The sequence below is a fragment of the Astatotilapia calliptera genome, chromosome 22, assembly GCF_964374335.1.
Source record: "Astatotilapia calliptera chromosome 22, fAstCal68.1, whole genome shotgun sequence".
Lineage (NCBI taxonomy): Eukaryota > Metazoa > Chordata > Actinopteri > Cichliformes > Cichlidae > Astatotilapia > Astatotilapia calliptera.
The window spans coordinates 7,408,945-7,426,932 of record NC_137442.1 but is presented as its reverse complement, the minus strand read 5'-3'; the positions used below and the strand labels follow the sequence as shown (position 1 = coordinate 7,426,932).

The window sequence follows — 17,988 nt, the reverse complement described above, 5'->3', positions numbered from 1 at the left end:
GCCCCTCCCTGACAGTCATTGTGTGCACGTCAACATATGCACACTTAATTATTTGTAGATGTGCAAACACTGAAATGCGTTTGTGCGACTCAGGAATTACATGCAGCGTTTTGTGTAGTTTCATAGGTAACATGTACAACAAGAAGTGAACTGTGGATGTTCATTTGTTTATATGCATATATGCAAAATGCACATATCTACTTCACAGGCTCTACTTGGATAAATTTGAGATTTTGAGTGTTGATTCCTGCTTAAAAATTTAGAAAACGTCAGTTTTCAGTGAGAGTAAGAAGGTTTGTTATGCCTGTGGAGGCCAGAGCGTTTTACCTACTTATAGAAACAAAGGCTCTGAGCTTTTTATGGACATTCACAGAGACGTAAGGGGATTTTATGTTGGAGCCATAATCACAGCCCTGCTTTCTTCCTGTGTGACCTCTCCTTTCTATTGTGTCAGCTTATCTCTGTGTTTACCTCCCTCGTGACTGTATGTGTGTCTGCACTCTGTTTGGGACCTCGTCCACTTTATTTTTTATATTTTTTTTTTCTTTTTTCTGCATTGTTTTTCATTTCTGCCTCCAAGCCTTTTATTCCTTTGTTTGTCATCTGTTTCTCTTAATTTTTTGCCCTTTCTTTCTCTCTCAGACCACCAAATAGGGAGCACAAGTCTGACATAACATGTGTTGCACTGCAGTGGAATAGTGGTGATTTTTGTGTAGCGAACCATGAGATCATGAATATTGCTGACATCCCGGCTCCTCTTTTAGCAGAGTTTCGTAACAGCTTTCTAACAGGACTCGGAGCACATTAGCACAGGCAGGATTTCCAGCTACAGGCACATAATAATCCTGAATTATTAGATTAAGTGTCTGTCATGAAAGTGGAAAGAAAAGGTGACTTAATCACAGGTGACTGTGCTTTTCTTTGGACAGAGAGGTTACACATGATAAAACAAAGGCTGGGAATCACTTTCATCTGGCGTGAGATGACAAATCGGGTGATATGATTTGGAAGTGGATCAAATGAACAACACATACACACAGACACACACTCAGTGTCAGTGAGAGAGTCGGTTTAGACATGAATGGACAAAAGGTTGCTTTCTAAATTGCCCCCAAATGATTAGAGGAGATTAAGAGAGTAGCATGGGAACCGCGCTGTGTGTAATGATGTTTATTTAATACGGCATGAAAAGAGTACTTAACCAGCAAATATTTCGACATTGAATAACCGTCTTCTCATGAGTCTTTCTGCAGTCTTTTTTGCAAAGGAGCTCCCTTTGCCTGTCCTTTACAACTATGTATTTTCACCCTTCTCTAAAACCCCAGTCTCACTCCTGTGTGGGCTGTGGTAACTTTAGGTCAACTCAAGCCATGATGACAGGATCAGTGACTGTTATTACCCAAAACCGATTCAGCCATTTGGAAACACTGGCTATAATTTGATGAATATTTTACTTAAAGGTTCAACAACTTAATGATTTTCAAGTTCCGGTACCTGTGGATACCGGTAACCAATCCTCTGGCAGCTTCTGGTTGCTAGGGGAAAATGTGTATTCCTCAGCAGGTCTTATAATTTCATTTTTTTTAGTCAGTGGTAGGTTGCCGGGATCTTTTACTTTTTCCAGAGGTTAACTGGTCTGCGTTTCCAATTTGTCACACTTTGCATAGTTTCACAGCTGCTTAGCGAGTAGTTTGCGAGTGTTTCCAGACAAGTTGGTGCCTTTCACACACAATATGTGCAGCTGTAGCAACCAAAGCAGTTGCAAGGAGATTTCTGATGACCTTTTTTTTTTTTATTCACAGAAACTGGTGGTTGCCAACTGGTCTCTAGACTTGTGTGACTGTCTTAAATAATCTTGGTCTCAGTACCCACCTACATGCTCAAGTAGCCCAGCAGAGGAGTTCTGCCTCATTGAACACCGTGTTATTGTTTCCTGTAACCTTTAACTTTACTTTGAACCTTACTTTGATTAATCCTGCAGTCATTCATTAATTTATGAGATTATACATGAAATATATGGTCTGGGCTATTTTTGCCTGTGTAGACGTACATGTTGTTTTGTAGCTGTTTTCTGTTTCCTGTCAGTGCTCATTATTGTTCTTCCTGCAGTTCACTGGACTATCTCCGCTCGAGCTGACCTACATGTATCTGCAGATACAGACTTCCACTCTAAGGCCGCCTAATCTCAAATCTCATCTTCCCCCATTTGGTTGAGAAGATGAGATATGTAGAAACTAAAAGCTTGGCCAACTCTATAGAAAATTATACATCCTTAGCTTCTGCCTAGTCTATTCTCTTACTCACTCTCGCATTTCTCCCTTAGTGAAGTTGAGTTTGTCCTTTTCTCTCTGGTGACAGAGCTAACCAGCTCTCTCTGCTCTGCGGCTTCCGATGAATGCCTCTTTGTTTCATAACTGCATCTCTGTACACTCTCAGCTATCAGAGGCTGCAGTTGTTTCACCTCCTCACCCTCTGACACATCACTCTGTCCACATCCATCCACTCAACGTGCCACCTTCTCTTATTTTCGCCTTTCCTTCTGCTTAATGACTTGTGGTCCTTTGTGTTTTATGAGGCCGTGCTTGGATTTAGACTCCACTTCCCCCGGAGAGGCAATTTGTGTTGATGCGAGGCACATCAAAAGATGTGAAATACTGATGTCTGTCTTCCTCCTGCATTTTCTCCTGTTTTGGACAAAAAGAGAGTGCAGAAATGTGGAGAGTGTAGAAATATGACAGAAAAGGAAAGAGCCAGAGGATCTGATGGAATCCAGCAATGTCAGCACGATTAAACTAATAACAACCTGACTTCAAGGGGTTTAGGCTTTTCTTCAGTGTGCTGAAGTACAGAAGCAAGAAGACTGTGGTCTTGTTATGAATTTGAATTACATTTGTCTTGCATGAAAACGGTTTAAGAAGCAGTATTTATTAATAATATTAGTAAAATTCTAAAATTCCTGAATTTTAGTCTACAAACTACCACAGTGCCAGCGATTCTACCACAGAATCGGCTAGCACCATTAATATTGTTGCATTGTTGTGGTGCTCTTTTACCTCCTGCACCGCTGTCTCCGTGCTGGCTGTGGCATATTTATTTCTGCTGTATTAGCATTTAGATTGCGCGTGCGTGCGCGTGCGTGCGCCTGCATGCTGATGCTGCCCCATCAGCCAGCTGACAGAAGAGGCTGAACACCGTCTCTGATTAGTGCTGCGCGTGGTTTCACTTTAGCTGCTCAACCAGAAAGTGCTTGGCATTTTAGAGAATCTGTATCACACGCACACGCGCTCAATATCGAAGAAAGCGATACAAGATAACACAAACTCGCAAAAAAACCAATCAATTTGTGTTTAGATGCCGTGATTTCTTTTGTGTCTCGGCTGTTAGGCGGCCTTAGAGTGGAAGTCTAAAGCACAAAGAGGGTGAATACTAAACAGCATGGACCAATTTTGTGTTTAGAGTACAACTAAAATGTTTATTTCTTCCTCAGTGTTGCTGCAAGCAATGCAGTGGTAAATAAAAACATTTTAACTCTGAACCCACTTCACTCATGCATGGAGTGGTTTAGATGGGGCAACAAGTAATATGAAGATGCTTGAGTTCATATTTATATATAATATAAATATGAACTCAAGCAGGATATTAATCACTATGTTTTCCCACTAATCTGGATATTATTCCTTCACTTTGCCTGTATTGAAATTTATGTAAACGTTACTGCTGTAACTGTCACAGAATACTCAAGTGTTGCTCTTTTCTAGAGCCGTCGACCACATCTGATCTCACAATGTGTGGAATTAGCTTAACATGTCATCACATGGCCAAAGATTTGAGTTTCTGCTCACATGATGAAATTGAAGTTTCTGCGATGACGCTGAGAGCTCCAGAAAGTTGGTTAAGCAGACCTGAATTTGAACTCGTAATAGCAGCCGAGTCCTAAATCACTGAGGTGTTGACGGTAACTTTATACTTGCTCTGCATTTGTTTTGATCCTGACTCGTGTTTTATATATTGTACAATCTCGAGACTAACCAATCTGTTCTTGTCCTGTTTTCTCTTCCATGTCGCTGCTGTTCTTCCTGCTGACTTTCTCCAACAAAGGTAAATACATCAGATTCTTGTTTTTAATTTTTTGTTTTGTTTTTTGGCTGAGACCACTGGCTCTGTGGCCAAATGGTGATAAAAACCTGTTTCTTTTTTTTCTTTTGGAACAAAAGCTCCTCAGCTGCTTTTGTTCTCTTCCCAGAGGTTCATCTTTTTATGTGCTAGCTTGAGGTTTTAAGTACATTTCTGTCCTCTTGAGTCTTGGAGAGGACACATTTGATGGGCTGAATTTGATGATTTAACGTGTGCTGTTTGTGTGCACTTGATTCAGTCAGATGTTTCCCAGTATACTTGTTGTTAGTTGTTAACACCTCTCAACAGGGTTGTAGTGTGCTATGCAGCCCCGGGCCCTTTAATCCAAAGGAACTGGTGGAGAAGGTGGAAAAAAAGACACCAGCAGCTAGCCCCTGTCCTGTTGCCATGGTTCCCAGTCACACCACCTCCTCGCCTGTCCCGGTGTGTGACGGTCTAAGGAGGAGTGTGTGTGAGTCGGTGTTTGTGTGCGTGTCCAGGCCGGCCTTTGATGATGCTGGCTGCTGTTGACGGGGTCATGTGAAAGAGGAGACTCCCAGGCGAGCGTTCAGGATCGCTGAGCAGTTTTCAGCATTTCTGTGTCAGGATTTCTAAACTTAAGAGTTGTTGAATAGAGCATGTTGGCTTTGAACCGCACCGCCTCGTGGTCCATGCGTGGTTTTGAGCTGCATGTGCGTGTGTGTTGTGGATGATGTTTTCATATGGCCTCCAGCTTTTGCATACATGAAGTGTTTATAGAAATAGTTTTCATATCTGTTCAAGAAAGAGCAGCACTGGGAAGACAAACAATACCATGTGAGTTTAAATACACCCAGAAATGCGTATGCCCTCTAGTTTCACTAGTGCGTGGAGAAATTCATTCATGGAGAGAAATCTTCAGCCGTCACCTCTGTGCTTCTTGCTGCTTTGTATCTGAGGCCATTTCAAATCCCGCTGAAACACACCCTCCATTTATCTGTTCTGATATTGATTTGTAAATGCAAAACAGAAATGCTATTGGCTGTCCTGACCTCAGCTATTAGAAGCCAGTGAGCTCTTTTTCTTTGTGTGTGTGCGTTTGTGTGTTTACTTGTAACCTTTCACACACTAAGAAGTTCGTTTGATGGTACAGTGTTTGTTGTGACTCTAACGGAGCTGGAGAGAGAAGGAGGAAGGTGAATTTAAAACGTGACAAGATCATTTCTAGTAATCTGATTTATGAGAAAGAACGCTCAGATTCCTGTCAGGCCTGACTTTTATAGAGCATTTCAGATCTATTCTAATGTCTTTATTTTGTACACGACCCCAAAGCAGTGAGCTCACACTTCGATGTAACAACAATAGAATTTATAGACAATAGAAAACATGAAACCTGCTTCCATTGCTGATGTAAGGTAAGACTAAACAACTTAACAGCCTCACCCAATGCAAACTTCACTTTGTTTATGCTCTAGAAAATGTAAAAATGAGAAAGTAAACACTAAATATAAATAGTTTAATCAATTTTTAGCTAAACTTTAGAGAGACACGTCATCCATACCGTCCTTTTAGAAGTGGGATGTGCATAAAAAATAGAGAACTGGTTAACAGTTGATCAACAAGATCCCTGTCTTTATTAACACCTACCAGGACATAAAGTGTAAGGAATCACCAGTCAGATCTGTAAAAGTGCTGAAAAGTTTGGCGACTTCATGGATGCACAGCAGACTTTTTATAGAGTTACACGTACACTTCCAGCTCAGACAGACAGAATCGGCATTTCTGGCTTCTCCCACCTTTAATTCACTAAAGATGGTAAGCCAAGAGAAACACTAAGCACATTTACTTCGTTTTTTCATGGCAGACTGTTTCTGCGTAGCGTTAGCGGACTTTGTGGTTCAACAGTTCCTACTGGTTGAACATCATGGATTAGATATTGAATGTTAAGGCCTCTGCAGCTTTGAGCTTGTGAATTTGGGCAGTTGTCGATTTCCTTATCCAGGGCTTCCTGCGGTTATTAGACCGCTTGTTTAAATACACTAATGTGAAGCGAGGTGTTTAATGGCACTGCCTTTGTTGCTCTGTTTGCACTTCTGGTGTTTATAAGTTCTGACGTGAAGGAAACCATTGAGAGGTGTTTGAAGGCCGGCTGCTAGTTGTCATGACAGTAGACCTCATCGTGCCCACTCCGCCCTGCCTGAGTTTTAGTGCGTGTACATGTTATAAACCAGGTAAGTATTTACCATGTGGTGTTTAGCATTTCATGAGGTGGAATAAAAACGACGGGGGAGCACTGAGGGATAAAGATTATTCACATAGAAATATAATATTTGATCAGTCAGTCCTGGGCCATTAAAATATAGTTGTAAACAATGTTCAATTAATCACATGCGGTGGGGTTTTTGGGGCTTATGATAATTGTTTTTAATGGGCCGTCCTTTGGCTTCTCAAACTGGTGCTGAAAGGATTAATGGAGCTTTTGATTATCATGAAAGTTAAAATCATTCCTACTTAATCCCACGTATTTGTGGCTTCAGCCTTGGCCTGATTTTCGTTGTTCATTACCATTAGTCATTAGTTAGTTGTTAGTTAGTTTCTCCAAAGACTTAGAAGACTGGTTGTATCTCATGAAACTGTGACAATAGGCCAAAATATAAATTAAATACAGAATTGTGTGCTTTGATTATACTTAATGGGCCGCAGCTCCCTCCTGTTGGAGCTAAACTGACAGTTTTAGGGTGTTTTTTGAGGTGTTTTATTATGTTTTACACAAAGCCTCAAAGACTTGGTGCAACTAAACTAAAAGAAGTAGGAAAAAAAGGACCAGAAAATATTTACCTTCATTTGTTTGGCTGTTATCCATCCACTCAAGTTAGAAAAAATGACGTCAGGCTAAATCATTTACCTCTAACTCTCACTTGCACCAACAGAGGTGTGTCTGAAGTCAGGAGAAAGATATGTATATGGTCACACAGCAAAATGTGAGATAGGAGCAAAGTGATTGTGGGTTTTTCAGTTTTCTACACAATGTTTGCCCCATGTCTGTCTGAACCCTCTGATCTCCGCTCATACACTCGTGCCTCCAGTCGAGTGGGTTTAAAAGGTTAAGGAGGTCAAAAAAACAGTCCACACGATCAACAACTGTGAGCATAAACCGAGGGTAAGAACTGAACCTGGGCCTACGCCACAGAGGTGGTCTGACTTTGACACACAGGAAGTGATTTTTCAGGTGGAAGGAACTTTGTCAACCACAGCATCCATCCATCTATCCAGTCATTTTCTTCTACTTATCCAGTTTAGGGTCGCAGGTGAGCTAGACCATCTCACAGCTGTCATTGGGTGACGGGTGGAGGAAGTCATGGACAGGTCTTTAAGCTTTTTTTTTTTTTTGTGTTATTCAATTCAATACAATTTTATTTATACAGTGCCAAATCACAACAACAGTCTCCTCAAGTTGCTTTGTATTTCAAGGTAGACCCTACAATAATACATACAGAGAAAAACCCAACCAACATATGACCCCCTATGAGCAATCACTTTGGCAACAGTGGGAAGGAAAAACTCCCTTTTAACAGGAAGAAACCTCCGGCAGAACCAGGCTCAGGGAGGGGCGGGGCCATCTGCCGCCACCGGTTGGGGTGAGAGAAGGAAGACGGGATAAAAGACATGCTGTGGAAGAAACACAGATTATTACTATACTATAGTAGTGTATATACTACATCCAATATACTAATAAGTTTTCACCTGAAACTGCTTTAGACTTGCGATGACTTCATTCTCCAAACTTGCATCAGTGAACAGTGACAGTTGGGCTTTGTGACAGATAATATGAGAGGCTAAATGTCAGCTAAAATTTCAGCGCAGGAACACACGCCTGAGAACAGAGAAAGTGACTGAGCGGTGAAATTAGACATAGGGTGAAAAGTGGGCGTGTGAGAGGCTTTTTCATGTCTGCTGCTCTGTTATCGGCTCCAGTTGGTTCACCCAGCACGGCAGTTACTGTACACACACATTGTGAAGCAGAATGAATGACACATGTGGTATTTCTTGAATAAACCTCACGGCCAACATACCATACTGCTGAGTAGGAAAAAAAGAGTACAGCTGAGCAGTGACTAATAAAACCACGCCTCCTTTTTTTTTTTTTTCTTTTTTTTTTTATTTCCTTCTGTGACACACTCATATGCACTCACTACAGATGCACATGTCTCTAGCGCTGGCAGTGACATCACCCGCCTTGTGGTCAAAGTCCAGTTCCTCTATCCGGCTTAGAGCTGTTAACACACAGCCACACTCGCAGCTACCCTAACCACGGACGCACACACGCCAGACAGAAGACGTGTAGAAGAAGAAGAAGAAAAGAAGCGAGTGGGAGATGAGGGATTATCTACGTGATTAAGGATGCCTCTCCTTTGACAAACTGGATCCTGCGTGGCGAACAGCTCAGCTAAACTCTCCCCCTTCCTCCTCCTCCTCCTCCTCTTTTACTCATTTACTGTCGCCTTTTCATTCACCTTTTCTCACAAACTGACTTCTGTTAATTTCCTTGAGGTTTCTCGAACCCTTTCCCTCCCTTTTTGCTGCTTGTCACCAGTTTCCTTCACTTCCTTTTCACTTCTTCTAATCATTTCTCGCTTTTATCACTTCTTTACCTCCCTCTCTTTTCACCGCTTTTCTGGGAGGGAGGGATGAGCGCCACGGCTGCTTACAGGCAGTTCCTCCAGGATTTAGAGGAGAAAAGAGGTTGGTACCCCACCCCACCCTCACCTTCTTCCTTGTCACCTGTCCTTTTAAAGCATGTGATAATGATTAAAAAAAGAGAATGATTATACTTTACAGGGGCTGTCTTAGTGTTATAATGTTTTAATGAGAGCAGTTTCCTATCTCTTATCTTTTTGTGGGATTGGCACATATCAACAGAGTGACATGTTGCACGTGTGGGTCGCTCAACAGGGCTTTGAATCAGCATAAACCAAAACTGTGGGTTGGGCTGCAGGTGTAATACCTGCTCCTCAGGGATCCTTATGCAATCAGAAACTGCACTGTGTTTTTTCAACCTTCGGCCTCACAGTAATGTTGAGATTTTACTTTTGTTCGGAGACTTCGTGCGGATTGAACACCCATTTGCTTTAAGGTATTACAGGGGGGGAAACAATCAGTGGTCGCCCAGATCGTGCTGGGTTTAAATCCTTCAGTTTGCTTCAGAGGAGCAGAGATGGAAAAAAAAATAAGCCATTGGTCTTTATTTACATTCATTTAAACCGTGCAGCACAACCATCTGCTGGTTTATTTTCTTGGGTCTTTTTGCTTCAACTTCATGCATTTATCTGTGCGTGTTTAGTTACTGCGTGGTGTCCAGATAAGCCGTGGGTCAGTGAAGGACAAATGGCTGCTTGCTTTCATATTGGCTAACAGCGCAGGTGTCTGCTATCACCCTGAATGCATTAACAGCACCCTGGGGGTCTCTAAGCTCTTAATTAGCTTCTGTGGCTAATTTTCTGTTGTTGCTAATTGTTTGTTATTGTTTCGTTGTTGCGTCAGGACGTCTCTGCTTTTTGTCTTTCGCTGACACTCGAGCTCGGTGGGAGCAAAAGTCAGACGCCGAACGGAAAAGCCGGCCGTGGGATGGTTGGAAGTGTCAGGTGACGTGTGGGAGCAGGCAGGGATGCTTCGCTCCAGCAGCTGTTATCACACATAGCACAAAGCAAGCCTCGAGTTTCTGACCTGAGTCAAGTTCCTCTTGAAATATTTATTTTCTTTATACTTTGCATTGGCTTTTTCATCACAGTTGGATTTTCTTTTACTACACTGGTGGAGATACTCGCGTCAGAGACTGGAGCTTAAACCTTTTCAGACTTTGTCTCCACTCGACCAAATACAGACGTCAGCTTTTCAAATCCAAACAATGTCTGAATAGTTTCACAACACCTGTTTTCCAACAACCTCTTCATCCCTATCTGCTCTTTGCCCACCTTCTTTTGGCATGCAAATGTGCTTTGTTTAAAGAGGAAAGGGGGCACTCGCTCGTTGGTCTGCGGTGAATTGTGGTGCAGTTTTTGAAGAACTATTTAAACCAATCCTGTAGTGCGAACCATGGACTGCTCACCTCCTCGACTGAAACCTTTTCTAAGTCTGACCCCACAGCTTTGTCTTTTTGTCTTTTCCCCGATAGCATTACAGCAGCCATGGCCACACCTGCTGCTCCTTGTGGTTCGGTGATATTAGGCGGCACAGTAGGCAGCCCCTCCCCAACGAAAACAGCTGCTCCGTCTGAGGTCTTACAGTGCTGCATGTCAGACTGGCTTACAATCACTTACAATCTCCTTTAACCCCCTAAATTATAGTTGAGGTTAAACTCCTTAACCACTTTTAAAGCCAGTGGGGAAATGTAACCATCAGGAATGTAATTAATGCATCAAACACTGACAGGCATGAGAACAAACACGTAATCATGTGCAAACACATTACGTCACAAGGATGTCGTGGAAGCCAAAAACCAAGTTAATCTATCTCGCCACTAAATTTTGAATGAATACAAAGATATTTGAGATTTTAGTGACGCATAGTTGTCACAAGGATAAACATAAATCTGTCTGAAAGTTGGTGTTACTCTCGAGAATACAGGTTTTTTTTTTAACTTTTCTTTGTGTGACCACTCATCGTGGAGCTGCAGCCCCTTTCTTTTCCCCTTTAACCTCAGTGACGGGGCCCGGGACAGTGTTTTCTCTAGTAGTAGTTCTTTGTTTCAGATCATGATTATCTGCCCATCACCTGTCACAGGAGAGCGCTGGTACAAATATCTCTGTGGCAGGGACGTTTGAGCTGTCTGAGTGTCTGCTCACCATTTGTTTAGGGAGGAGTAGCTGTCACTTTCTGCTCTCGCTCCTTCTGTCTGCTCACTGAGGTTATGTGACATGTGCTCCAGCCTCATGTTGGCCATGTTTATCTGCATGAGCTTCACTTTTCTTTTCTGTTTACCTTTGTTTCTGTGTCAGACCAAATTTGTGTCAATGTCCCCAGTGCTGACAGCAAGGTTATGTTTTCAAGTTTATGCACAAAGGTCCAAAGGTCTCCAATATACCTGATTGTCTTTTAGCTTTTAAAACGCTAATAAAAATCTGTTACTTTGGAACATTTGCAGCCTGCAACATTTGATCAAATTGTCAAAAAGCTTTTTGACCAATGCCTGACTGAAGCTCCTCACATTCACAAATCTGTTGATTTTATAATTATTTTGTAAATTTAGGAGTAGCTTGGTCTATAAAACATAAGGAAATGCTAGAAAGAGGATATTACATTTACTATACAGTACATCAAGTTAACTTAGAAGTCACTTAAATAATTAAGTTTAATAATTTCAGGCTTCAATAAAGAAGTTGTGTAACTTCTTTATTGATTCTTTGACTTTATGAATGGAAAAGTAACGCGTGTGTGTGTGTGTGTGTGTGTGTGTGTGTGTGTGCGTGTGTGTGTGTGACACTGAGTCACCCATTATTTTAGTGCATATTTATCCATTATCTGTGTTTCCTATGCGACTCTTGTTCTCCCCTTGCTGCTTTTAGCTGCTATATCTGAGTCACTGTTCCTCTTCATTCATCCGTTAAAACACAAACTTTTTCGGTTATTATGTAATTTTTGAAAAATGTGAAATACACTTTAGTTTAATTGTGTCTTATCAAAGAAAAAACAATAAACGTCCTTTTCTGTATTCCTCACCCTTCCCCTTTGTTGCTATTTGGAAACAAAAACATGGTCTGATTCGAGATAAATAGAAATGCTTATGCAGTGTTTCCTGTTAGTCAGATAATTTTGTTCAGGCATGTGGTTCACGTGGCTGAAGTGCTGCTGAGAAGGTTAGAGGGCGGTTTAACCACAGGAGGGGTAGCGCAGTAATGCACTTTTTTTTTTTTTTAACACTTTTGCCTCACAAGGTTCTGTTTTGAATTTCTAAATGCTTAAAGTGTGTCAAATAAAGTAACTATATAGTAGGTACATGCACTCTTTAAGTGATCAGTAAGACTTAAAAGCCCTGCCAGTCCATGTTCCAGGGTCAGAGGTCAAATGTCCTCCATATCACTTAGATATCTCAATAGGTTTTAACCTGCTTAGTTGTAGCTACAGTTTGCATAATGGTCAATGCATTGTATATTAGACCAGAGGTCCCCAATGCCTGGGCCACAGGGTACCAGTCCGTGAGTCGTTTGGTACTCAGCCACGAGAGTTTTAATCGTTAACTCGGTTTCTCTGGGTCTTTACCTGTGTGTTATGAATAAATTTTCTATATATTTCATGTACTTTATATTTGTTTAGTAGTTGTGTCTTATTTTGAAAGAAATATTTAGGTGTTACCATAGCGACCAGACAGCATTAAGGGGAAGAAAGGAGGATGTTGCTCTGAATGTTGACGGCCCATTTCAGGAGGACGCTGCTAATAAAGTTACACAATTACAAAGAGTGAATTCGCGTTTATTATTATATTTACAAAACACCACAGTTTTTGTCTTGGTCGTTACATTTTATTTTGTTGTATTTATCCACAACACCTCAAAGGCCGGTCCATGAAAATATTATCTGACATTAAACCGGTCGCTGGTGCAAAAAAGGTTGGGGACCGCTGTATTAGACGACACCTCTACACCACCTTTAAGCTAACACGCCAACAAACAGACGCGGGTACATTTGATGCTAAAGGCTGACAGTTTTAAGAGAAATGAGGTAACCTTACCGAATCTCAGGAACAGATTGCAGAACTGGGCATCAGATGATTTATCTTTCTGTGCATCATCATCATCATCATTCTGAATCACCATCAGAGATGCGGAACGATGGACGGGAAGCCTGGACTTTGGAAAGTCACTGGGGGAATGTAACTACAGCAAAGCATGTCTCAAAGTGTTTACTATTGTAACCGGTCAGTAAAAATCAGATAGTGAAACAGCACCAACAGTTTTGCTGCTTGTGCACATATCTATATGCAGATACGTGTTTATCGAGATTACAGTGGACCAAACCCTCGGCCAACATCACATTCACATACAGGTTGTCTTTGTTTCAGCAGCTCACACCCTGTTAAAAAGCAGCATGCTGGCCTGTGTGGCTCAGTTTATAATAATCCAGTCATATGAGTGGTTTTTAACTCTGTTTTAAACTCAACATTAGCTCCATTGTGTCTCTGCTGTCATGAGTTTTTATCTTTCGCCCTCAGTCATGTGTGGAAACTTAATTTTTCCCCCCCTCCAAAGTAGATTAATTTGGATTAAAGGAATACATTTGTGGATTATAAATACCTTATTTGCTTTTTTCTTTGACTTGATGAAAAAACAAGTTGAGGTTTGAAAACATGTTTTTTGTTTTTTTGTTTTTTCCCCAAAGGGAATCGTCTGATGTGATTACGTGAATGACATCAGACGCCAGTGGAGCGGTGCCATGCTGTGAAAATTACCTTAATGGGAGGGAGATGCTGGGGCATGTGTGTTTTTCAAAGGTGGAGACAAAGGTCAGGGCTGTTCAGACATGAGGTCGAAGAGTGTAAAGTGTTGGGTGTTTGGATCTGTGTTTGGTGGCCTCAAGAAAAGTACAGGGAGTAGATGAAGCTAATATACAACCCTCTCAAGTGTTTGTGTGTCTGAACAGCCCATTTAGCTTAAACCTCTTGTTCACAACATCCATAAAAGTAGCCCAAACCTGCCTGTTGCTTATTATTAATCCTCACAAAAAAACTGTACAATCACACAAATCTTACAATGCGAGAAACTGAACCAAAGAAATGTTTTTGCCTAGTAAATAAGTTACACAATTTACTGTCAGGCCTTTAATCAGCTTTGTGAGCTCTAGTTGGATGCGCTCCTACACACACACGGACACACCTCCCTCTCCACCTCCCCTGTGTGTACGTGTGCGTGTAAGCTGCATTTCCTGCGAGGCCGCTGCTGTCGATCTCAGATCAGCTGGATGTTTGAATGGAGACGGGAACGGGCCCGTTTCAGCATCCTCCTCCAAACCGCTGGTTAGTTTGGCTTGGATTTTTCAAGTTCCATCTCCATTACAGCATTTGTATTTATAAAGTCCCAAACGCCCCAAATAAAGACAGACAAAACACACTCTGCTCCAGCAGCTCTGTGGTCTGTGTGGATATTCAGCTGTCTTTCATCTGGAGGAATTTATGCAGGAAAAACATGAGGTTGACTTTAATGCTGAACTTAATATTATTATTTATTGTTTTTACCCAAGTCTGTGAAGGAAATTGCTGTGCGAGTAAAGCTTCAAAAATACCCTAATATAACTAAAATGATAAAAATATCAGTGAGTCAACGCTAAAATCATTCGGTGAGAAACGACTGCCTTTCTGGGAAGTGTTTGGTTATAATTAGTGGAGCCCTTGCCAAGACTAAGTGTCTTTAATCTTGCCATTTATATAATTTAGTAGATAAATAATTAGGTCCCACATTTGGCACATGCTCAGCTCAGTCTAAAAGATAATTGAATTCACTGACCTTCTCTTTAAGAGATCTCAACCACAAAACCACAGATTTTATTACACTGAAGAAAAGCTGAAAACATTGTTGCCTGAAGCTGTTTTTGTTTTTTCCCTGAATTCAAATGTCACAGTGCTCACATATGGCAGCTAAAGAAATCAAATCATATGACAATTAATGATTAATTTATACCTGTTTTGAGCAAATGCTTCAGATCAGCGTTGAAAGAACAAACTGTTACTGAGCGAGTCAATAGCTTAGCATTGTTTTGTGTCACAAGCAGACAAAGTCGCCCGACTGAACTTAAAAGCCTGTTGATCGGGTTACATAAACGTCTGGGGGCTGTTTCCATGTTAATATGAGACCGGCTAGACTGCCAGAATTAGCACAGGAAGACTTACTGTAGCAGCCGGGCTTTAAACACAGAACGCACGGGCTTGTGTGAAACGTTCAAACGTGGCGGTAAAGTCATTTCAAGACATGTCAGTAAAGCATTTTTGCAGGTAGCAGGCGTATTCCTACACTTTCAGCATGGCGCTGATGTCAGTGGGACCAACTGGAGTCATGTTAAGCAGATTTCAGTAAAAATGGCCAGAGCTGCCATTAAAGTGGTGTCGGACTTACCTGATCGTTATTTAGGATTTTATTTTGGCATTAAAGCATTGTGACAGATTGAACGATTAAAAATCAGTGTTGTACAAGAAGCAGTTGATGTATAAATATGTATTTAATCATCCAGGAATATCCATTTAACAGCAGCATATTGTGTCCTTGATGTGTTGTCCTTTTACAAACGAAGACCGGACCATAAAATATCTAAATGAATCTGCCTGTAGCCACTGGTGCTAATAATAGCTTTTTATTGAGTTTTTCCTTTTTTTTATGGCAGCAGAATGAGGAAAGAGAGAAACCATGATGTGTGGTTTATCTGCCTGTGTGTGAAGCAGAGACGGATACGCCAAAGAGATGAGATTACTCAAATCCTCTCAGCTCCAGCCAAATTTTTAAATTGGACCCTAATAAAAGGTTTTTGACCCCAGTCATCACGACTCTGGATGCTTTCAGATCCCGATTATGTAGTTTTGTGCCAAAAATCAAGGTTAGATTGAAAATAAAAATGTATTGTCTGTACAACACAATTTCAGAGTGCTGTATGTGAAGGTGCTTTGAGTTAAAGCACAATTAAATGGACACTATGAAAGCAAAGATGTAACAAAAACAGAAAGCTGCTAAAAACTCTTATTCACCTAAATGTGCTCGATCAGTTCCTTTTTTTAAAATGTTTGTTATAAATAACGGCACTTTTTGCAGTCCATGAGACGTCTTTAAAATGTCACAGACAGCTGACGTGTCTCTGCTGGCGTATGACAGAGCATGAATGTACTGTAGTTTTTGGGTTGATAGTGACAGCTCCCAGAATCATCCCAGGAGCTGGTGCAGAGGCTTCAGCAGGGTGAATCCTTATCTGCGTCTCCTATTTTTATTCATTTATTTTTTTCTTTAGTGTTTGATCGTCACCCTGCTGCCCGGTGTCACATTGACACTCATACATGTCTCCAGTAGCAGCCACCCAGATGTACTCAGTGTGATAAGCGCTCTTAGCATTTATCAGCATCAACCGAGATGGGTGCGGCTCCACTGTTGCCTCTCGGAGCTTCAGTGTTTGCTTCCAGGCATGTGAACTGGTCCGTTAGTGTGACACCAGCTCCTAACCAGCCTTCCAAGCCCCTGACTGTGGCCAGTGAGGCTGTAGCGCCCTCCATTGGATGGATTTTTTGACCAGTCGTCGAGTTTTTTGGGGTCAGGGGAAACTAAACCTCCAGTCACTTGTTAATCAGACAATTAGCTTCTTTAAAATTTGCTTTGAGAGATGTTGGAATCGTTTTAATGCATCCACACGTGGCCGTTGACCATTTTGTTAACACTTTATCACCACCTCTCTCTGCGCCGTCCTTTTGCAGCCTCGACTTTCTAACCGCAGCCCTCTGCCTGCTCTGACAGGGCTGTAATCACATAGGATAACACACAGTTAGTTCATGTAATTACTGTGTGTGTGTGAGAGGTGATGTGTGCTGGCTGACACTGTCTGTGTGGGCGAGGGAACAAGGCGGTAAAAAGGGAGAGGAGGAGCAGTGGGAGGAGATGGATGGAGGGAGATAAAGAGAATATTGAGGGAGAGAAGTGTGTTTTTGGAAAAGTGAAAGGTGAAATGTCAAAGAAGCACTACTTGTTTTCCCAGCACTGCAGGGATGCTAGTAGATCTTTTATTAATATTCACCTTTCACGATTGGAGGCTATGTCTGTCTTTTGTACTGTATAAGACTGGCTGCAGGTCTTGGCTTCATATACAGGAGAAAGATGCATGCTGGTTGTGTGTTAAAGGCTTTTGAGTAAGTCAGTAACACAAAGATAAAAGCAGTCTCTTCTCAATTCATTTTCACCTAAATAATGACTATAAAAGCTTGATTAGTGTGAGAGAACAATGTTTGGTTCATCAAGCCCCCATCAACACTCCCTACTTCTCATTCAAGACTTGAAATGCTCCTCAGTCGAGCCCCGAAATGTCAAGGCACCACGGAGAATGGCTGGAAATGTCACAGAGCTTCACTGTGGCTCTGTCGAGTTTCAGCTTGTTTTCCACTGGTGCTGTTTGCTGGCCCTGCATTGTGCGTTTTGGGCCCGGTCTCGGGTTTTAAATTACTTTTGCCGAATCGGGCGGAAGGAATGAGATGATCTCGGCACCAGAATGGATGGATGTTTTATTAGCTCGCTGACCTGAAGTTAATCAGGTTTTTAAGCCACCAATTGTCTTCTGGTCATTAATTCCTCTTCCTTGGCTCAGCAAATGTTCCTCTGTTTGCTTGTGGGCAGTTAATTTGTTTAGATCCATTGAATTCGTTATTTTGTTTACCTGAACGTCTGGAGTTTGGTCTAATTCAATCTGGCTCGGCCGTTCACCGCAGGACTTTCACCATCAGCAGGCCCTGAATGCTAATGATTTATCAGCCTTAACCACAGCTGTATTGTAGTCTGTGATCCAGGCTCCCACATGAATGTTGAAGTGCAGTTATGGCTCAATGTTAATCCGGCGTTCACATGCTTCGACCTGCGCGCCAGCACTTGGAGGTGTGTCTGTTACGTATGCTTGAATCTCATCAGCAGATGTGACACTTTGCAAACAAAGTTTAAAGTTTTCAATAAAGAAAAGATAAAGTCCCTCAAATGTCTAGACACTTCTTCGTGTTAATGATTTATGATCTGAGGAATAGGAAACGAGAGGTGGTTAAGCGCAGTTTTTATTTTTACGTTTGGATCCTGTCTCCAAAAACTCGATGAACGTCTAAGGGTCCAAAATGTTTCCACTGTTTTAAATGGGCGTTTCAGTAAGAACTAGACAGACTTGGAGTCTCTCTTTAAATCA

At 41.6% G+C, this 17,988-nt stretch overlaps 1 protein-coding gene across 3 annotated transcripts in view; it reads left to right on the top strand.

Moving 5' to 3' along the window:
- Window positions 1-17,988, top strand: part of macf1a (microtubule actin crosslinking factor 1a) — a 235,137-nt gene that overhangs the window by 57,770 nt on the left and 159,379 nt on the right. The window lies entirely within an intron of this gene.